The sequence below is a fragment of the Hermetia illucens genome, chromosome 3 (genome assembly GCF_905115235.1).
Source record: "Hermetia illucens chromosome 3, iHerIll2.2.curated.20191125, whole genome shotgun sequence".
Classification (NCBI taxonomy): domain Eukaryota; kingdom Metazoa; phylum Arthropoda; class Insecta; order Diptera; family Stratiomyidae; genus Hermetia; species Hermetia illucens.
In genome coordinates this window covers 30264005-30287584 of record NC_051851.1, presented here as the reverse complement: position 1 = coordinate 30287584, position 23580 = coordinate 30264005, and the positions used below count along the sequence as shown (strand labels likewise).

The window sequence follows — 23580 nt, the reverse complement described above, 5'->3', positions numbered from 1 at the left end:
CGCGTCACTTTTTGACACTTTTCCTACAACTTGGCTTCCAAATCAAGAAGTCTTCTTGATGCTTTATCATAGATTTTTTTGCTGCTGAAATACATTCCAAATTTTCCTTTTTTTGAATTGTATATCTCAACACAATACCATGGTAGCAAATAAAATTATTCATTGTTCGCCATTTAACGATTTCAAAAAATTGGCTATCTTTGAATATCGAAAATGTAACCTAATTGCATGGATTTACCTGTATTTACCGTGGGTTGTAGCATTCGGTTATTTTCCATAAATGCACTTAATTGTTAAATTTTTCTAAATGCAAGCACTTTCAAGGTCCTAAATCTTTCCCAATTGGATGTATGTAAGGCAATAAAGGTTACAGGGTCAAATGACTGTCACTTTATTAAAAATTCATTACAAAAATTTGATGAAAATTTCGATCCTAAGTGACATCGATCAAGAAAGTTTGGAAAAGTTTAGATGGATTTGAATATATGATTTTTTATCATAAAAATATTTTGAAAAGGAGGTTAAAAGTGAAAAACATAAACCATTGATAAGACAAAGAAAAGATATTGAAACTGTAGATGGTGTCTGAATGAACTAATTAATAAAAACTTGTAATGCTAATTGAAGTTCGATGTTGAAAACCAAACTGAGGTCAAGATCACCATTCCGAATATCTGTATAAATATTTTAATCGGTTACAAGAAAAATATGATAATTTTTAGAGATGACACACCCCAGGTGTTTTAACGGTCAAAGAGTGGTCAAACCGTCAATCAGCTCAGGCGAAAACAATAAGTCAACATTTAACAATGTCATTGTTCTTCTATTGCCATATTTTGGGGCTATTGAAAATTGAAAAAAATGTGTGAATTATGTTAATTTCAAAAATATGGTTAGCGCCACCTTTATGACCGCAAAAATGCAAGGTAGTATGTAGAATTTCCGTAAATACAATTTCTTTAAAGTTCAGTATGATTTTTGGGGTTTACTAAGTCAAATATTGAATTTAAATTTTAGTGGATTCTCATTGAACTAGTTGCATTTTAACTTCCATTTGCTAATACAATGTCAGAGAGGTGGCGGAAATGGAAACAAAATCAAGGACCTACTGGCAAAAAGTGAGGTGTTGACCGATTTGAAAACAAACGGCGTATACTTCCGTGGAAATATTATTGCCAATGCTTAGTTTCCTTTAAAGCAATATACTATGTTGTAGTTATATCGGTAACAAATTCACAATAAATATGTGAAAAGTACGAAAAAAACAAAGTTTCCTGAACTTTTGCAAAATATCATTTTTGAATACCGAAATTCATGCAAACATGACATTAAAAAAGATGACACTTTGTCAAGGTTACGATCAAACGAAAGACGGAGATTTAAGATCATTAACTCAGTTTGCGCAAATCTGGGAAAAGGTCATTAACAGTGAAAATCTCCAAACCAAAAATAAAGATATTTATTCAGAACGCTGAACACCCACACTAAATGTTTGTATTTATTACAACATTTAGTTTGTTATATCATCATTCTTCAATCTAGCTACAAATCTCCATAACAGGAACCCAACGACTTAACTGAAAATTAAAACCTTTTGTGATTCTTAAGTACCAACGCTTCGAGCCCTGTAGATAAATCAATTGGAATATCTACCGTCACTAATAAAGAGCTAGTGCGAGCAACAAGTATCTGGATTAACACTTTAATGTGAAAACCAGTTGTTAGGAAAGTCGACCTTAGTAATTAAGCTCATTGAATAATTCGTTAGTGGTGCATGAACACCGTTGGACATGCAACGCTGATTTATTCTGTTGCAACTGCATAATCACGGTAAAGAAAACATAGACTTGGTGACCCCAGTCAGTAGAAATGACATTAAGATGTATGATATTATGTTGTCAACATGAATTATCTTTTTATAAGTTTGGAAAAGATATATGCATCTATAAAGTCAAATAACTTGATTTTATCGATTGAAAAAGATGGAATTTGATTCAATTTTCATATTAGATACAGTTTTTTTATTCCATTCTGATGATTTTAACCAATTATGCAAATTTAGAAGTATTGGAGATGAGGGGTACTGGGTGACGTATTCGAAATTCAAGTAACCATGTATGGATAAAAACTATGGAAAAAGTCAATCATAAGTTGGCGATTAATTAGATAATGGTCATTATTTAGATTTATTTGAATGGGTTGTTATTCATTACCTACCATTTAAAAGGTATATACGTAACAAACCTTTTTATAAATAAATTAAATTTGAAGATAAGTGTATTTTGTATTTGAGATTATGCAATTGAAATTAACTTAACGAACTCTTAACCACACATGTTTACAGATCCGCTTTCTCATGGAATAGGAAAACCGGATAATCTGTTTCTATACATGATTCTTTTTTTCATCTATTTATTTTCGATATTTTTTCCATTTGTCAGCAGCACAGGAACTATACACAAGTCAAAATCGGATAAAACGACACCATGGGGACCGAAGAATTTGGTCGTTATATCCAGTACGCCGTTCTAACTGATATGTCGCAAGTTGACATCATGTAGTTGGTGCTTTCAATATATCACCAGCTTGGATAAATGAGTGAATCAATGAATAACTACAATGTCATGCAGAAATAACTAATGCAAAAATGAAGTAGTACTTCCACAAAGTCCCACTGAGACGTGTAGAACCCCAAAAACGGTTCAGGTGCTAGCAATTGAATGGTGTACTTGTGTGATGCTTTTCTTCCACCATACATTTTCAAGCAATGTACCGGGAAACCAATTTACTGTGTGTAGTCTTTTTTAATTTGCAGTTTGTCAAAATACTTTCATCATATACTTTAATTTATTGCCAGTTTATTTTGATGGCATAAAATCGAAAAATTTCATCTGCTATAGCTTTGTTATTAATAGCACGATTTCAGTCAAATTTTTTAGCATTATGCTCTATATTATTTTATATACTCATGCTGCTGCACCTCTGTGATGTATTTAAGGGCAGTTTTCACACTTACACCGTAATTAGTAGAGTGTTTTCAAAATCGCGATTTCTGAGGAACATACGGATTTTTTTATTTTGAAGATAAAGAATAATATGAAAATGAAAATTGAATCCGATTGTTGTTGTTGTTGTTATGTTTTTTCTGAGACTTGCTCCAAATTCTCCTGCGCTTTTGAACGGTTTGGTCAAAGAAAAGGTAGATGTAGTTTTGTTTAGAACACGTTATGGCCCGAATCGATTGAAAAATAGAATTTTGGCAGCTTTTAAAAAATTAAATTTCAAAATAACTCTAATTTTTTTAATTTAAACATAGGAAACAGAGGCTTAGTTCCAACGACCCTCGGAAAGTTAGGCCAAAATGGCGAATGATACAATGATTTTTAAAAAAAAGTCGTCAAAATCGATCCTTTAGTTCTTGAGAAAGATGAGGAGAAGTTTTGAAAAATGTGTTTTCGACATAAAATGTTTGCCACCATTCGGAATGCAAAAAAAATGTTAGGTTTAAATGCAATCTTTTGAAGGCAGGTCCAGAGAATGAAAAGATGTAGAATCAGCAAATCGAACAATAAATCGCCGAACAATCGCAGAAAGTATCCGGAACAGCGTGGTGTCAAAAATACAATTCTTTCTGTTAGTAGCAACTTGTATGAAATTTCTTGACACGCGAATTATATAAAGGATCACATCACATCTGCTAGCCGCTTCTAGGGTAGAAATGAGGCAGCGTCTGACGATTTGCCTCTGCCCTGGTAAAAAAGCGTAAAGCCGTCTTCATCTAACATTTTTGACCTTTGAGTGCTAAGCCCTAAACGAAGGCTCTATGGAGCAAAAAAACAGGAAGTAAGTTGCTCTCCATTTGGTCCGATCGGACATCAAGTGGATGCGATCTTAGGATCCCGCAATCCTTAATCCTCATTTTCCGCAGAAGCGCGGAGAAAATAAGCCCAAAGTAGAGTCTGAAAATACGCCCAAAGTAGGGTCGCGTAGATTGACAAAACGATTGTATGGGTTGAAATAATAAAAACTTGTTGCTTCTTTTTCGTTAGTGTGGATATTTATTCTTGCAAATACCGATATTTCGGGAACCACTTGTTCCCTTCATTTCAACAAACTGCACAACTATGACGCGTAAACGTGGATGACACGCTATAACTTCTTTGGAGGTGAATGGCAACGATAAACCTGATAATTGTGACCCATAGGAATTAGCAAGTTTTTCGTTGCCACTAAATGATCACTTCCTGAAATTGTGACCCAACTTGCGCTCACTCCTTCATCGCTTAAATTACATTGAAGTCCCTACTGCGTTTCGGAAATTCCAGAGTAACAATATCATCAGTTTTACCGTCACTGTCAAATGCCTCAAAAAAGACTACAAATTTGATAAAGTTATTTTTGGAAATCTCTTAATCTATTCCACTGTAGCGGCACTAGTTAAAATTACTAATATTGGAGAGATCCTTATAGTGTCCATATTCGTCTTCTTCAATCTTTTTCGCATTCAGAACCGTGGTCGGCTCGTTTCAGGAGCCTTTCCAACCAACATCACAATCCAACTCTATCCAACATCCTTGTCAAGCAATCGTTTTTCGGTTCGCCTTTTGAGATCTATCTTGGCAAATGAATCCTCGTCAGCGTGAATTATATGATCGAAGACGCCTCACTCGAAATTTTTCCACCATCGGTGCAATCCCATATCGAACGCGGATATCCTCATTTCGGACATGACCATATTACGCAACTCGTCCAACGCAACATCTTCGTCTCCATTAAAGCGAAGCTCAAATCGTTGCCTTTTATAGTCGGTTAACACTCAGAAACATAGAAGAGGATGCGCGAAACTGTGGTAAATCTTGGATTTAAGGGGTTCGTTGATACGTCAACCAAAAAGAACGCCAGTTGTGGAACGCCGCTTGATCCGAAATATTTAAATCATTCAGTTCTGGAAAGGCTAGTGCCACTAACAATGATAACCGTTGCACAGGAATCGGTTGTCAGAAAATCTGTCTTATTTAGATTTAATCTGAGACCGTATTTCATGGGACGATCATTTCATTTTTGAACAAGTTTTTCAAGAACAGTTTTACTATGAGATGTTAGAAAAACGTCATCTGCATAAAGCAATGAGTGGCGCTGGAGGTTGGATGTGCCATGCGACAGTGTCAGCAACAACGGCAAAAAGGAGTGGTGAGAGAGCACGTCCTTGATAAACACCGACACAGACACGAAGCGGTTTTGATACACTTGCCACACTTTGAACTTTTCGGATTGTGGTAGAACATCTTAACCCAGCGGCCAAGTTATTCTGGCGCCACCGCAGAGCATACCAGATAAGTTTGTCTGGCACACGGTCAAACGTCTTCTCTAAATCCAGAAATGCAATGTAAAGAGGGCGATGCTGTTCACGGTGTTTCTACATGAATAACTGCGCAGCATATATTGCGTCCGGATAGCTGAGTAGTTAGAGCGCAAGGCTGCCGTACGGAAGGTCGCGGTTCAACTCTCACTGGTGGCAGTGGAATTTGTATCGTGATTTGACGTCGGATACCAGTCGACTCAGCTGTGAATGAGTACCTGAGTCAAATCAGGGTAATAATCTCAGGCGAGCGCAATGCTGACCACATTGCCTGCTAGTGTACCGTTACTGTCTTGAATGAAGTGCTCTAACACACTTCAAGGCCCTGATTCAACATGGATTGTTCCGCAGTTCTTGGCAAACTCGGCTTTGTTTACGGTTAGTTGAACGATGTCGCGAATACGGTTGTCAAGAATGCATTTAGGAATCTTCATTGTATGGGACAGCAACCAGATACATATATATCAAGTCCAATTCTGTAACTGAACAACTGGGTGAAGTTCCTCATTCTCTTTAACTTGCACACCTCCTGGTGTGATATGGCAGACAATAGTCAAAATGAGGACACCTTGCACGAATAGTTGCACGATTGGTTCACGCGAGCCGAAACAACCTTATCATATTCAATTACCAGACACACAAGTCAATTTAGCATTGAATAATTTCTATTGTCACTTAGCTGTTCGGACACTAGATAAATGATTGCTGGAGAACAGATGGCAAAATTTTATAGCAGAAAATTCTTTCGCAAAATTGGTAGATATTAAACCTGGACTAAATATATTCCAATATATGTTTTCAGCATGAGTAGTGGATCCGTCTGCAATGACATAAGAAAAGCGATCCTTTGAGAAGCAGCTTAAAGCCTTTCATAAACAATAACAGTTGAGAAAATTCATCTCAGGCATTCAAACTCCTTCAAGTTGAATTTACCAGACCTTACAAAAACCTTAACGGAAAGAAGTTAGGCAGGCCGGACGAAAACCCTAGCTTTCCCAGAGTTTCACTTAGATTGACTATTCCATTCCACCTAGAAAGTAATTAAAATCATAGCCATTAGAAAAAGAGGCATGCTTCATGAGTCAAAACATTTTAGGTCCACTTTCGTTTTCAGCAAAAAGGTTGGTGCACACCGTTGCCCTGTGCGAAACACTTGCTTTACTTTGACCTACTTTATTAACGGACCATTTGATTTCAATCAAGGCTTGGAACCCGACACTCACGGACAAATAGGTAGCTCTAGCTGGTGCTAAGGAGCAAGTTGTTTCAGCAAAGTCACATGCTATTTGGCCGCAAGGTTGGTGGCTGGTACTGCATTATAAGCCCATTGGGGTATCATTCTCGAATCAATAAAGACGACAACATTGGGAAGAGCCAATAATCAAATCAAACCCTTAATTGGTAGCATTCCTTAACTATGAAATTTTCCACGCTAAAAGGATTCGTTGTGTATACTTCTTTCGTGTTCCGTTTTCGGGGTTTTCCGCACCAGACGAAAATTGCAACCACATACTTTCATTTTGTGACTGTTGGAATATGGACAACAGTTGTACCATCACAGCAGGATCACTCTCAAGATCATTCTATATCAACAACGGTCTACAACAAGGGGATGCCCTATCATGCGTCCTCTTTAACCTGGCCTTCGAGAAAGTGATCCGTGATGCTGAGGTAAATGCAAAAGGTACGATCCTCTTCAAGTCCACCCAACTACTGGTCTATGCTGACGATATCGACATCATGGGAAGAACCACCCGAGACGTACAAACTGCCTTCATCCAGATCGAGTAGGCGGCAATCGAGGCGAGATCTTGGGCTGCACATCAATGCACAAAATATATGGTGGCAACGTCAACACCGAAGACGAATCAACCAACAACATTAAACCGCACTGGTCAAACACGAAGAAGAATAAGGATAGGAGAATACAACTTTGAGACCGTTGACAATTTCTCCTATCTAGGGCCGAAAATCACAACCGATAACACCTACGATGATGAAATCCGTGCACGCTTGTTGTCAGCCAACAGAGCCTATTTCAACTTACAAAGACTGTTCCGCTCGAAACGTCTCACCATAGGGTCAAAGCTCTTACTGTACAAGACTATGATCTTGCCAATCCTCATGTATTCCTCGGAGACTTGGGTTCTTAGCAAGAAAAATGGCGAACTCTTGGCCGCGTTCGAGAGAAGAATCCTCCGAAGAATTTTTGGCTCCCAACATGAGGATGGACGATTCCGTAGCCTACACAATGACAAATCTATGAGCGATACCATGACCGTCCGGTTGTGGATAAAATCCGGCTCAATAGGTTACGGTGGGGGGGTCACTTAATCCGTATGGATGAGGATGATCCAGGTGGGAAAGTCTATAAGGGCAATATCTATGATAGAGAAAGAAGACGAGGCAGACCCTGCTAAAGATGGAGCAATGGCGTAGGTGAGGACGCCAGACAGCTTTTAGGGATATCGGATTGGTGGACGTCGGCGCAAAACCGGGATCTCTGGAGTTCCTTATTAAGACAGGCCTAGACCGGATACCGGTTGTTGCGCCGTTGATGATGATGATGATTTTGTATTTGAAATCCACCAGCTTCGTTTCCACTTTAAAAGTATCTACGGACTATAGAGCACAGGTTTTTTCTAAGAATTGTTTATAAGTAAGAGTTATTTGGACTGATTCCTTCGTTATTTTATCCACGTAATCTAGCTCCCTGAAATGTGGCTAACAATTTGATTCACAAAGGGTAAATTTACTTTTGATGACAGTCTGTTTCTCATTGGGATTCTCTGGCAATTTAAACCCGTTCTTGTCTTACTTGCAATAAGTTATCTTAATATATAATGGTCTGTTTCCAAGATGGTGCCAACGTAATTTTCTTACGACTAGGGAGCAAAGTTGAATTTCTAAAAGTTTACTTGATTATGTAATTTTCTGGATTATCCCTGATGAAATATTATATTAATCTTTATTTGATCTCAATCAAATTTACTTTTAGAGTAGAGAGTAGAGTGTATCATAGATAGTTGAGGGTCTAGTGGGCCAAATTTGCAAGTTATGAATAAATTACAGTTTTTCATAAATACCATCAGAATTTGGAAGACTAAGCAATAGAGCCATTAAAGTCTATTACTAGGATTGGCAGTTCATACTTTGTGGCGAATTCAGTAAGTCACCGTTTCCGGTCCGATTCGTTCCGAATTTACAGAGATAAAAGGCAGGTTAACATGTAGTACATATGGACAATCTTCTTTTACCGTGAGCATAGCTTCAATTTAGATGTCGATCCGTGATCCTAGGTTTGTTCATAAGCATTACATAGTAATTACTTTCTTTTTAATTTATATTCACAAAAACTGAGACTGGCAAATTATTTACTACAAGTTCCTTCCTTAACTTCATTTCCTCATCTGAAATCGCGCACATAATAAATATTTCATTCAATGTAAAACCTTGAGAACGTTTTAACTCCAACTCAATTCTCACACAATTTTTAAAAGACGACAACCGGAAGGGCTTCTCACGTGAATGTGTTAGCTTTCAGTCATGCTTGGTTTTATGTTAAATAAATATTCATCACACCTTCTGCAAATAATATTTGTAGAAGACATAATTCAATTGCTCTTTTGTTTCCTTTTCTATGATAACTGTGCGAATTTTAAGGTGAACGGCACCAGTAACATTTCAAATTCAAGACAAGGTTTTAATACTCAAGTAACTTCATTCTATTCAGCAGCCATACAAAATTATAATCAACATAGAATTATAATAAATGAATAGGTACGGTTTGTCTAAGCACCACTCGCAGAAGATACGTATGTATTTCTTAAAGCATTGGGTAAAAGATTATTAGATATTGTCTGCTATTTGTAGTCTAGCCTAAAATTGATAGACCAGCAGCTTCCTCAATCTCAAAAAAGTAGGTGGAAAAAGGTCTTTTAATGTGGTTTTCCCCCTTAAATTAAGACCTAAGAAGACCCACCCTCCTGTGGGGTTGTGGGGCTACCCGCTTGAAATTCTCGTTTGAATTGAAAGGACCTTCGTAAGTCTATGTTTCTTTAGCACAAAAGCTGGCTAAATTCCTTTTAATCCCGTTAGCTACAGGCCTATATCCATCCTTTCTTCCTCCGCCAAGATTTTCGAGCGGGCCATCAAGTCCATTATCAACGGGAACTGTGACTCCAATTTCACACTTCCTAATTTCCAGTTCAGCAACTGACCTAATCATTCCGTTCAGGACGCGCTTCTTGTCCTTAAAATGGACATTCTTCTCGGTATTAACCAAAAGACTCCAAACATAGCCTGGCTCCTAGACCTAAGGAAAACTTTCGACCCCGTATGGCGATTCAGACTCGCTTTAAAGTTTACTGAAACTATCAACTTCTATCTGCAGTTAATCCTTAGCTTCCTAGATGGGTTCGATCCCAAGTCAACATTCAACAACACCTTTCATCTCTATAACTTTCCCAGAAGGCATTCCCGGAGGTTTAGTCCTTTTAGCCATTATGTGCCCCCTTTTCACAGCTGATCTTCCTAAACTAAGTCCTGATCCTAATCCCATCAAAATCCTAGAATGCGCGGGAGGTTTGATCCTTTACACGCTCACCAAAAACATTTCCCTTGGCGAAGCTCGTCTGAATTCCTATTTGGAGGAGCTTTACCAATACTTTACCCATTGGAAATTATCCCTTAATTCCCAGAAGTGTGACACATTATGTTTCACGGCAACGTGGGGATCACGCCGAAAATCAAGAAGAACATTGCTGCCCTAAGAGATTAAATATTGTCTGCTATTTGTAGTTTAGCCTAAAATTAATGGACCAGTAGCTTCCCCCAAACGACAATTTTTATTTTTCAATGTAGATATATATTTCGGGAACAACTTACCCCCTTCATCAGTACAAAACTACTAAAAACAATTACGATTATACGGTTCTTTTATACTTAAACACTAATTACTGAAATTACTCAAAAAAAAGTTTTTTCTAAATGTTAACCTAATTACCTGTTAATTACTGCGGCGAGTCTCATTAATTTTGAGGGGAAACTACTCGAATCTGTGTTTGATAACCGCATCGCCTCTTGTCTCAAAATTTATAGACTTTCCCAAGGGTCAAAGCTTGTCGTTCTGTTTATATGATGCAAGAGCTCAAGTTTTTCCCGTTCAATGGTATGGGCTTCTTCGACTATGTGCGCTGCCACTGATGATCTTATGCACAACTTTTGCTTCCGAACACTACTTATCGCTTCCTCGTTGTGTTCACTAAATCTAGTCGTTATCAGGCGTTTAGCCTGTCCTATGTATATTTTATTACAGTCGCTGCACGTTATTCGGTAGATCCCGCTTTTTTCTTCGCTACCAAAAGATCCTTGACGTTTCGCAGTAAATTCCGCAAGGTGTACGATCGACTGGAACCTACGACTTCCAGTTGAATCTTTTTTATCCAAATCCCGATGTTGTTAAATAGGTAGGAATACGAGATACTTATCCGTCTGGTGGTTGCCTCCTTCTGCTGCGAGAATAGTGTTGTATAGGCATGCCTATTGTGTTGCTTGATTTTCCTTCCGATCCGTTTCTCAGTAGTCTGAGGATTATGCCCATTCTTAATAGCGGTGTCAATAATATGCTGTCGTTCCTTATTGAAATCGTATTACAAAAGAGGGGATCACATACCCTCGTCGGTGAATCATGCAATTATAGGCAACCATTTTTTGGGAAATGTATGGTGTGAAGTTGCTGGTATGGTTCTCTGCGTTGCTGTAGGTTTACGGTATATTTCGAACTTAAGTTTCCCGCTAGAGTTGACGATATTTAGATCTAGAACGGAGAGCCCCATCCTTTTCTACCTCTTGTGTAAACTCAATTTTATGATTAATCTTGTTTATAGAGAAGATGACCATGTCGATATCGTCTCTTCCAACAATCGCAAATACGTCGTTTATATACCTAAACCATACTTTAGACACTATTCCCCTCATTCAATTTCTTCTTCGATTGATGACATGAACCTTTCAGTGAGTAACCTCGAAAGCGGGTTCCCTATTGCTACTCCCGAAGTAGTTTTGTAGAATCTATCCCGAAACGTAAAATAGTTTTCGTTCATGCAGGGCCTGGCAAGATACGAACTTTTCTTCTCCATTCTGGGCCAGATGCAAACTGGCTCAACCATCTCTTGAGTTCGCCAAGGGTCTGACACTCATTTATCAATCACATGGCGATGTTGTACGTCAGTGAGTACGAGTCCGCATCATCGCCTTCCTTGTAAATTTTCGGCTGACATCTGATTCTTGGAAGCGCAGGATTAGGCATTCGGAGTCGTCCAATATTCGGGAATACGCCACTAGCTTCCTTCAACGCTCGATCGACCCTTTCGATAGATTCGGGCAGCGGGTTGCTCCGCAATTCGAAGAAGTTTCCACTCTCCAGTTTCCGGGAAACATCCTGCTCATACTTAGCTTTTTCCATAACGACGACGTTGTTCCCCTTGCCCGCCTTGAGAAAGTATAGCGGTTTATCGCGAAGTTCGCGTATTGTCTTTAAATTGCGTTTACAATTTTTTAGCGGCACGTTATTCCCATGGATTTTACTTATACCCGAACGAATTTCATCCTTAGTTTCGTTATCCAAGAGTTTTATACACGCCTCGATATTAATCACGGTTTCGTCGACAACCTTAGTTGGTGGTACTGCGAACGCAAGACCGTTATTTATCAACTTTATTTCGTTATCAGTCAGTTCAATATTCGCTTTGTTTATTACGTAGTTAACAATATGTGCGGCGTTATTACTATTTACCTGCGGTTAGAGTGAAACATTTTTTATTTAGAACGCGGCGTCTCTTTATAGTTTCACATTCGAAAGCCCGGTGTAGTTTCGCGGTTAGTTGCACAATTGGCAGGCCCGATTCTGCGGCTTCTTCTAAATATATATCTACATTGAAAAATAAAAATTGTAGTTTGGAGGAAGCTACTGGTCTATCAATTGCTGCCCTTTCCCTCAAAATCCATGATACACCCAATCACACTGTGAATAAATTTTATCTAGAGGTGACCATGAACTCCTGCCGCTAGGCCTCTAAGATCTACAAGAATGAAGACCATTCCAAACATATTTCCAGCCAAATGCTATATGGTCCCTGCCAAACTCCCCGCATCGAAGCTGTCCTCGTCCGACATACTATTAATTGTCAAACACACCCCATTTCGCTTATTGTCCAGGTCATATAGATTAAGAATGTTGAAAAGAATCGTCTTGGCACTCATCTGTTCCCTGAACTCCTCTTATTCCTACAATCCCAAAACCGCCTCTTCGGCCCCCAAGATAGAGTAGTCTTCTACACCGGAAATTACTCCCAGTCTCAATTTACAAAACCTACCAATCCTTGGTATCAATCACTAGGCCCTAATCCCCAACCCTCTCTTTTATGTATCCCATCCTATGCCCCGTCCTTAATCCTACCGTTGTTCCCATCTAGAATTTTATTAAAACGAGGGAAAGTTCTCTTTTGGCTTTTCCTTCAAAATATTTTGTAACACTTCCGTTTTAAATCTTTAGTAATAAGTTAGTTTTGTCTTGAGATTTAATACAGCTGTTAAGGTAGCCGCTAAGTTAGTTACATGCACCTGCTACTTAAACATATTGGGGAAATATGTCCCAACAGAAAACGTTTGTCGCATTCGCGGAATTTTCACACATGAATTTTTATAAATTTTTATAAACGGGATCAAAGAATGTCGAGAAAGCGGAAAATTGGTAGGGTTCCTGCATATGCGATTAAAAACCAATTGCAGAAAACAGTTAACATGGTTGAATTTCATAATCAACTTTTTTCTATTATGTTCAGCAAATATTATCAGCAAAGATCTGAAGTTACATCAACAAGCTCTCTGTCTGTCTGCTCTATTTTGAGGGAAATTTATAGAAAAAATTATTGATTACTTTTGTATGTGTTGCATAACATTGCATGTAAGAATGCTGAACTCCCAGGAGTGGACACTTTCTCGAACACTCCTCTACTGCTTAACATGATCATAATGGAGATGAAGTATTATAAAATTGATTAAAATAAATAAAATTAGAACAGTAAAAACTCTGCTGCTGCTAAATCAAAACATTGCTGACATTCTGTCCAAACATCAAGTTGTGACATAATTCCAATTTTTGCATTAATATTTTCATTGCAAACTCGAATAACACTTGATTAACTACTCAAAGTTTCTCTACTTTCCTTCATTATTTGCTAAATTCATTGTGATCAATTATTCGAAGATTACTACAGTAGGAAGAGTCTTGTAATTCCACAAGGTCAATGATTGAAACTAAATTCGAAACTTACGCATAATTTGCTGGGGTTTTTTTCCTTAGTTCAGTCAGTAATAAATAATTTCAAAAACATTAATATTCACTTTAATTTCATAATTTCTTGTGCTCAAGAAGTAAATAGTCCCGCAGGCTTTTTTTTTGCTTACATGCCGCCACTATGTTTTCATCTTTGAACAGATGTTTTCAGAGTTTTACTAAGAATAATTGTGCCGTGAATGCATATTCAGGAGTTTTTTGAAATGTTTATGTTGTTGCTTCTCCATTTTATTCGATTTTTGACATACTGGAATTGTGACAGATTTTTGAGAAATTATAAATTAACACTGCAGATCTTTCTTATTGAGGTTACGAGTCTGTTATGTACACATGGATAGTGTAAATCCAAGAGCTTCGAAATATTGTGCATGAACACTGGATTATTGCGGCAACATTCTTCCGTACTACAATTTTTCGTTATATTCTAATGAAGCAAAGCCATTTCAAACTCAGCAACAGTTAGTGTTAAAGCCTTGACATATTTTGTCATATTTTTTGATTTTGCCGTATTGCACATGTGTTTTATTGCCTTTATAATATATGCTCTTCAAGTAGAAGGCTTACATCAACAGTAAAACCACAAAAAAAACCAAGGAAGGAGCCCTGAATATGGCGATTTTTGCATACCACACCCCTATAAAGAACTTGAAGGATAGGAAAATATGAAGTATTCAATCCGAGTTAACTATTGCCAACCATTGAAAAATTGGCGAATGTGACTGTTCAGGTCTACCCACATCTTTCCTACTTCTTTGAATAAGTACGGCAAACGCCTAACTAGGAATCCTTACTAGGCACAAACTAGTAATGTTATACACTTTTTCCCCAGGGGATAACTACGAAAACTAAAACAGAAACTAGTTAGTCTCGATTTTTCAGATTTTTCCGTTGAAAGAAATGACACTTTCTAGCCCCCGCCTTTCCGCTTTTGCATTAAATGTCTGAACTGAACATTGAAAAGTACTAATGGAGATCTATTCCACATGGCTACATTTGGCGAAAAAGAATTTACCTTCCCCTCTTATATGTATAGAGACCCCCCTTAAGTACCCCGTAGAACGATGTAACTCATTACATTCATGGGCGTTCATAGTTCTCACCTTCCTGTCAAATTTGGTGTCAATCGATAAAATTGATTCTGCGAAAAGTGCCTGTGACGAACAAACAGATGGACAGACAGAGATTTATCATGTAGAACGATGTACTTAATCTTCTCCTTCCGAAGGACGCCACGGTGGTGGGTTGCGCCAACGGCATAGCACTGGTTGTGACTGCAAAGAATCTCGGAGATGCTAAGTTATACTCAGGCGAAGCAATCAGTGCTGTTTAGGGTTGGCTAGAGAGTTATGGTCTGACACTTACGGATCACCAAGCGCCGTAAAAGAAATTATGCCCGCATTCAAACTGGAAACCATATTATCACTTCCCAACCGGTCATTAAATGCTTGCAAATGATGACAGACGGGAAGTTCAGCTATTGGCAACACGTGCAACATGCTTGCAACAAATCATCCATTGCAAGTATGGCCCTTGCGAAGATGATGCCGAACCTGGGAGGGCCACGATATGCTTCCAGTTTGCTTATAGCGAGGGTGGTGACCTTTATTATGCTCATGCATCCCCTGTTTGGTGAACGCTCAGGAAAAAGGCTAATCTCTGCCATAAAGGAGTATTTGGAAAGACAACACCGTGAGATCAACTATAATTTTACCCGATTTCTCACGGGCCATGGAGGATATCGCCAGTAGCTGCAACGGTTTAAACTGGACCCCTCACCTGATTATCCAAATTGGAAAGATGTCCCAGAAGACCCACAGCGTGTATTCTTCCACTGTGCAAGGTTTCTAAAAGAAAGGAGGAACGTAGAGGAGACCAGCAAATTTGGGGGCGAGAATGGTAGCATGTGAGGAAGATTTGGATGCATCTATCCAGAACAAACTGCGAAAGACAAAGGAGATGAGAAAAGCGTGGTTACGTACGCCGCGTAGAGAAGAAAGGTGACCAAGGTAGAGTGAGCTGACTGCGCCTCGTAATGTCATACCTTATGGTGATTCCGCGGGGTAGGAGAGCCGGATTTTTAGTAGGAGCCGTGGTTTTAGTGGGTAAAAGCCCCGCACACTAGGGGAATCCAGTCCATTGAGGGATTTGTTATCATGACTGGATGTCCGATATCAGTCGACTCAGCTGTGAATGAGCCAACGGGCGAGCGCAATGCTGACCGCATTGTCTCTTACATTGTACTGTAGTTTACCGATACGGTCTTGAATGAAGTGCTGTAACACACTTCAACGCCCTGATTAAATTGGATTATTGCACCAACGATAATTATTACTGGCGATTTATATATATTCTCTACGAGTTATATTTTTAGTTTGGAGAAAATTTATGTTCGGAAATTTACACATCGGGGCTCGGGATTAAAATTATGTTTGCCTCTCTGTTATCTTTTTGGCTTCATCTATACCGTTCTGTTCCTCCATTTCGGAAGCAAATCGCCACCTTCTCTCCCTCTCCCCTTCTCCGTTCATATTAAATTTGTCGCACACTTCTTGCGGTCGGTGTCATCCTCGTCTGGGTTGTGGAGGATTTGGATGGATTGGATTTTTGTAACGAGTATAAAGCAGCAAGCTACTTGCGCTTATTATCATTTCCATTTATTACCCGATTTACAGCAAAGAATGTGTTTTTGAATGCTAATGGGCATTTAATTTCTCTTACAGAACCTGCTATTTCTTGCTCTGTGAATTGGTCTTCAGATGAGTATAACTTTACACCCTTAAAATGTTTTGTAACCACATTTGTCTTATTTAACGCTGAGTGCATCGTTGTGTATAATGTCCTGTCAAAGATAATATACTGCTTGAGTTCCTCATTACTGTCTTAACAAAGCCCTTTTTTTTACGGGTAACTATCGACAAAGGCCATTAGATAACTGGGGGTATCAGCGGTCACTTGGGAATTCTGAATTTGGTTTCAATTGAATAATGTTTAAAAGATATATGGAGAAGTAAGAATAATGCTCGCCTAGAAGCTTACCACCTTTGAGTAGCACCACACGCTCCCATATTTCCAACACAAATTTCCTCCGCACAGTGTAATCCACTTGCCTTTACTTCGAAATTGAAGGCCTCATTAGGCTAGACTTCCGGATCCTAGACGTAGCTCTCTCACATCTTATTTCAAATTTCCAGTGCTTCTTCCCCGATTATTGCCAATACTACTATCTATCAAGCTTGTTATGGCTGATTTCTCGCTTACTAGGAGATTAACTCTTGAATGATAGTAGAATGGATGCATGTGATTCTTTTCAGTGACCCCATCATAACTATGATTAACGCGCTATACTCTACAAGCGGTAAACAGTAACCATATATATCGCAAATATCTAGATCATCATCTTCAACGGCGCAACAACCGATATCCGGTGTAGGCCTGTCTTAATAAGGAACTCCAGACATCCCGGTTTTGCGTCGAGGTCCACCAATTCGATATCCCTAAAAGCTGTCTGGTGTCCTGACCTACGCCATCGCTCTATCTTAGGCAGGGTCTGCCTCGTCTTCTTTTTCTACAATAGATATTGCCCTTATAGACTTTCCAGGCTGGTTCATCTTCATCCATACGGATTAAGTGGCCCGCCCACCGTAACCTATTGAGCCGGATTTTATCCACAACCTGACGGTCATGGTATCGCTTATAGATTTCGTCATTATGTAGGCTTCGGAATCGTCCATCCTCATGTAGGTGGTCAAAAATTCTTCGGAAGATTCTTCTCTCGAATGCGGCCAAGAGTTCGCAATTTTTCTTGCTAAGAACCCAAGTTTCCGAGGAATACATGCTGACTGGCAAGATCATCGTCTTGTACAGTAAGAGCTTTGACCCTATGGTGAGACGATTCGATCGGAACAGTTTTTGTAAGCTGAAATAGGCTCTGTTGGCTGCCAACAAGCGTGCGCGGATTTCATCATCGTAGTTGTTATCGGTTGTGATTTTCGACCCTAGATAGGCGAAATTGTCAACGATCTCAAAGTTGTATTCTCCTATCCTTATTCTTCTTCGTGTTTGACCAGTGCGGTTTGATGTTGTTGGTTGATTCGTCTTCGGTGCTGACATTGCCACCATATATTTTCACCCTTCTTAGTGGGAATAAATTTGCCTATTGGTTGCTGTGGAGGTAATCTCCATTAACGTACTAAGGCATGCACAACGTCAAGAAATGTCATTTCTACAACTGAACCAAAACCTTCTTTTCGGTACGTATTCATATCGCCTTTCTTGGCCACTATACATAGATGTATTGAAACTAAAAATAAACTACGATTCCTTATATTTTTGTGGTCATCAGAAATCGCGGGTCTCGGAAAAGAGGTTCTGACGCATATTTTCGAGCTTGAACAAACTAAGGCTTGGAGAAGTATCGCATCTATAAACAAATAAGCTGCCGGTATCACAAATTTGCCTCATATAGTACCGTGTGGTTTGTCTGCCAGACATAGGCTTTGAGGCTCCACCAGTCTAATCTGTGGTAATAGATTTTTGCGCAATTCACTTCGAAATTGGTCTGGAAATTAAATTAAGGACGGCTCATTAGAGCTGTGATCGAAATCCATTTCTTTTCCCCTTCTGGTTAACACTTATTTTAACTCTGGGTGTCCGGAGTTCGCAACCATGTGAGGCTATTATGTATATCCTTGTTTCTTTCGCACAACATGAATTTGAGGTCCTGTCGCACTTCCAGGCAATGCGCTCATTATCCCTAATCCTTTTGCATCGAACGAAACTATCAATACCTTTACGGGTGCTGGCATCAAGGTAGGGGACCAGAACAAATCTTGGGCTCCACAGGTCATGACTCATTCGACGGGCGCTTACAAATTATATAGATTTTTGCCTGACTTCGTCTATACAAGTAGGGTTCTCAGTAAAAAGGAGGAGCATTTCAATACCCAAATCTTCTATTTCCCATACTGACTATAAAACATTTTGACAGTTGACCAGTTCTTACACCACCCTGAAGTTAAGCGTTGGAAGTAGAAAATGAAGGCAGAAGTTGACTGTGGAAGAAGACTTCACAAATCTTTAACGTCCTATGACCCTGGCATTGAAGAAAAGAGCGATCGGCCGCATAGAGTGAGCCAATCGGAGTTAAGTGATTTCATTCAAAATTTTGCATAGGAGATCCCATGTGGCTTTCTTTTTTTGCAGAAGCAAAATAAACAATTTATTTTTTTGCCGCGTCGTTAATTGTTTGTTGAAATGGCCCTGTGTTCTCGGGGGCCCAGAATAAAAATTTCAATAAAGCACGGATTATGTAAAGACGCGCATAATTATCTCCCCAGACTGGTATCATTTTCACCCCGGAGGTTGATTTTTCATGTAATTTTCACCTCGGGCCCGGCTTTTCACTCCAAGGCTCTGCCTCTTGGTCATGAAGTTCTCATGAAGGAGGTTTATGCAAACATGGCAGCTCTCGATTGACTCAATTGAATATTTTGAATATACATAAGCGAAAAATCCATGATCCAACAGTTAAATTCTTAGGAATACTATTAAGGAATACAGAATGTTTTTGTTTTTTGTGTATACTACAGGAAGACTAGAGAACTATATTACATGGAAGCAGATAGTGATAGTCACTTTCCATGTTCAACTCATATATTGCCCAGAACACAGAAAGAACACTAGCAAAAAACAGTCTCAATTTGGCCTTGAGATAGCTGCTTTCTGAATTTTCTAAAAGGCAGCAGAAGCAGATCTCACGCTCGAAATGCATCGGGTAATATCCAGTTCGGTTACTTATTGTGTGTGGCTCACTTGCAGAGGAACGGCAAAAGTGAAAGATGTACGCACCTGAAAGGTGTTCTTCCATTGATTCAATATGCAACTGCCATTAAAAAGGAATTATCACAGTTTAAAAGTGTTGGCCTAGCAAGGAAACAACATTTATTACTAGGCGAGAATTTCTTCATTCAAATCTCTTCTTCTGCAAAGGAAAATTAAATTTGAATTCAATAAGGTACTGCGCATGTTTGATTCTAGTTACGTACTGCTCAGAGTTCTTAGTCAAATTTTTCCACATTTTAAGCTTTGAGACCCTTATTGACGAAGATCTAGACCAGTTTCTACTAGGGATAGTGTGACCCAGCGAAGTGTCCGTCAAAACTTCTCCTGGTGGAATTCTAGTAAAGGTTATCTGAAGCGAACTCATACGACCGATTTCAAAGCCCCCAGCCTAGGCAGTCCACGACGATTTTGTAAATGGAAATCATGCATGAATACTACTATAGCAGTTTTAACTTTCCACTAAATGCGGAGTAAGCAAAGGTTTCCGTCTCAAATATAAACAGTTTCACCGACAAGGAATCCCATGCTCGACGAACGCGCCATTTCCAGAGAAATTTACACCAGCCAGTCTTCAGTTCAGAGCAGACATTTGGTTCCGTTTGAGGAATTAACTGCATCTTGGAAATTCACAATGGATATCCATTGACACACCTAAAAAAATCAATTTGTCTGCTCCCTTCTGTAATCGCAAACCGCGGGTTAGCATTTGAAGTTGGATATAATCTAAGATGTGAATAACTGAATACTATTATATTCCAAACCGTATCTGTAGAACATTTATTTCGTCAAACACGATGCTTCCGGACTAAAATCTGTGATAATTCTAAAATATAAAATTGTATTTCATCCAGAGATAACGTTATGTTGTCTTCAAAGCAAAGATCACATAATTTAGTTGCTTGAGGTCCAGTTTATATTTCAGGATTCTTACCCTGTTTAAACTGAAATAATCACTGCAAACCTATTCATTAATCCCCACCAAGTTTAAAACTGTCGATCTCTGACTTTGGTTATATTCAAGATATACATATGTATGTACTATACGTACTTATCATTGAATTTCAAGTTACTGGCTTAAATCTTTTGTTTTGCAATTGCTTCCTTTCATTATCTCTTCCTTGTTTTTAATTTAGGGTACACTTATCTGAAAACTTATTTTCTTCTTCTCTCACCGTAACTGTTAGTAATGAGTATTAGATTTAAAACTACATATTTAAAGGTAGATAACATTTGGAAGCAATCCAAAGTATTGTGTATATTGGAGGTGAAAGGCTCAGTATGGGATGGAATGATTTACCAATTGGTCACGAAAAGTTACATGCTATGTTATTTGCACTGGTATGAATACGGGAAGTTAATTTTGTCAATAAGTAGCTTTCAATTCGATGAGCAAATCGAGGTATTTATAAAACAAATTGCAATGCCCCATACATTAGCGGCAGACACTTGGTTTTATTAAAAGCGAAAGAAAGGGCAAATGTAACTTATCAGACGATGAAAGCGATCATAGGTTCGGTGGTGATTTTGTTGTTCGTTTATTTATATAAATTCATAAGCGGACCATAGATTTGAATTGTATTCGTTTCAGCGTGTTGATCGAACGCCGCCACCTCTCAGCCTTGATGAATGTGAGAACATATAGGGGGCCAATATAGACTCGGATTACTATCTCGTTGGCATGATGCTCCGGGCTCGAATAACAACACCACCCTGAATGCCCTTTGATAATCACGGGAGAGTTAACACTGAAGCCATCTACAACGCAGCCCTCCACAACATTTATAAGAGGGAGATGAATGCCGCATTAATCGCAGTCAACAGAGATCCTCGAGATGAAGCATCAATAAATGATCTTCACAATCACCTGAAGAACGTTATCATAAATACGGCCACAAACATACTTGGTCCCAGCCGCCAAAAGAGTAGGAACGGCTGGTTTGACGATGAACTGAAGAATGCTGCATGTCAAGTAATGCTGCATATCAAAGAACGCGGACACGCGTGGAGACTTATCAGGAACTCCGACGAACCGAGAAGCGACTTTGCAGAAAATGAAGACGACGGACAAATATTGCCACCACCAAGTATTGAAGAAACAGTCCGTGCAATTCATTGCTTTAAAAATCATAAGTTGCCAGGAGCCGATGGAATTACAGCGAATTGGTTATTTATGGAGGCGACCAATTACATCAAGTGGTTTATCAACTTGTACTCAAGGTGTGGGACAGCGAATTAACGCCTGACGACCGGCAACGAGGCATATCTGTCTCATACATAAAAAGGGAGATAGCACACAGTGCAGCAATTATAGAGGCATCACGTTGCTGAGTACCATCTATAAGATATTCTCCTCTATCTTGCTAGGCCGGATAGCACCACACGTCTAGAACATCATTGGCACATACCAAAGAGGCTTCACTCCAGGCAAATCAGCAACAGATCAGATTTTCTCTGTGCGGCAAGCGATGGAAAAACTGTTGGAATATGGACATCAGTTGCACCATCTATTCATCGACTTTAAAGCCGCCTATGATAGCATAGCCAGGGTAAAACTGTACACGGCCATGAGAGAATTCGGTATCCCGACGAAATTAATAAGACTGACTAGGCTGACCCTGACCAATGTGCGAACCCAGATAAAAGCAGCAGGATCACTCTCAAGAACATTCGATATCAACAACGGTCTACGACAAGGGGATGCCCTATCATGCGTCCTTTTTAACCAGGCCCTCGAGAAAGTGATCCGTGTTGCTGAGGTAAATGTAAGAGGTACGATCCTTTTCAAGTCCACTCAACTACTGGCCTATGCTGACGATATCAACATCATGGGAAAAACCACCCGAGACGTACAAATTGCCTTCATCCAGATCGAGCAGGCGGCCATTAGGGCGAGATCTTGGGCTGCACAACAATGAAGGCAAGACAAAATATATGGTGGCAACGTCAGCACCGAAGACGAATCATCCAACAACATCAAACCGCACTGGTCAAACACGAAGAAGAATAAGGATAGGAGAATACAACTTTGAGAGCGTTGACAATTTCTCCTATCTAGGGTCGAAAATCACAACCGATAACAGGTACGATGATGAAATCCGCGCACGGTTGTTGTCAGCCAACGGAGCCTATTTCAGCTTACAAAGACTGTTCCGCTCGAAACGTCTCACCATAGGGTCAAAGCTCTTACTGTACAAGACTATGATCTTGCCAGTTCTCATGTATTCCTCGGAAACTTGGGTTCTTAGCAAGAAAAATTGCGAACTCTTGGCCGCGTTCGAGAGAAAAATCCTATGAAGAATTTTTAGCCCCCTACATCAGGTTGTGAATAAAATCCGGCTCAACAGGTTACGGTGGGCGGGTCACTTAATCCGTATGGATGAGGATGATCCAGCTAGGAAAGTCTATAAAGGCAATATGTATGGTAGGAAAAGAAGACGAGGCAGACCCTGACCCTGCCTGAGATGGAGCGATGGCATAGGTCAGGACGCCAGACAGCTTTTAGGGATATCGAATTGGTGGACCTCGGCGCAAAGCCGGAATGTCTGGAGTTCCTTATTAAGGCAGGCCTAGACCGGATACCGGTTGTTGCGCCGTTGATAATGAATAAAGGCTTTACTTAAAAAATGTTTGTGTGCGAAAAATTAACCATTAAATCCAAAATTGCTCGGTTGATTATTTGTTAATAATTTAATTTGTGCAAATTTTAAATCGTTAATTCAAATCTAGGTAGGCATAATTTCGTGTTGCAAATATTGCCAGGTATCTTGTATTGGCAAATTAAATGTTTCCCTTCTACAACAGGTTTTGCAATATTGTAATTGAGATAATTTACATACCTTCATAGGTCTGTACATTGTGTATAAAATTGCTAAATAGTGCCAAATTTTAATTTTAATGTAAGTACGTGAAACACATACTGCAATGATAGTTACACTACAACAAACTACTTTCAAGGTTTCCAAGACCATGTTATTTAGTACACTACAATGCACAAGACCTACTGTTGGCCAGCAGAATTTGT

At 39.2% G+C, this 23580-nt stretch overlaps 1 protein-coding gene across 1 annotated transcript in view; it reads right to left on the bottom strand.

Moving 5' to 3' along the window:
• LOC119651347 (esterase B1) overlaps positions 1-23580 on the bottom strand; it is a 108284-nt gene that overhangs the window by 39506 nt on the left and 45198 nt on the right. The window lies entirely within an intron of this gene.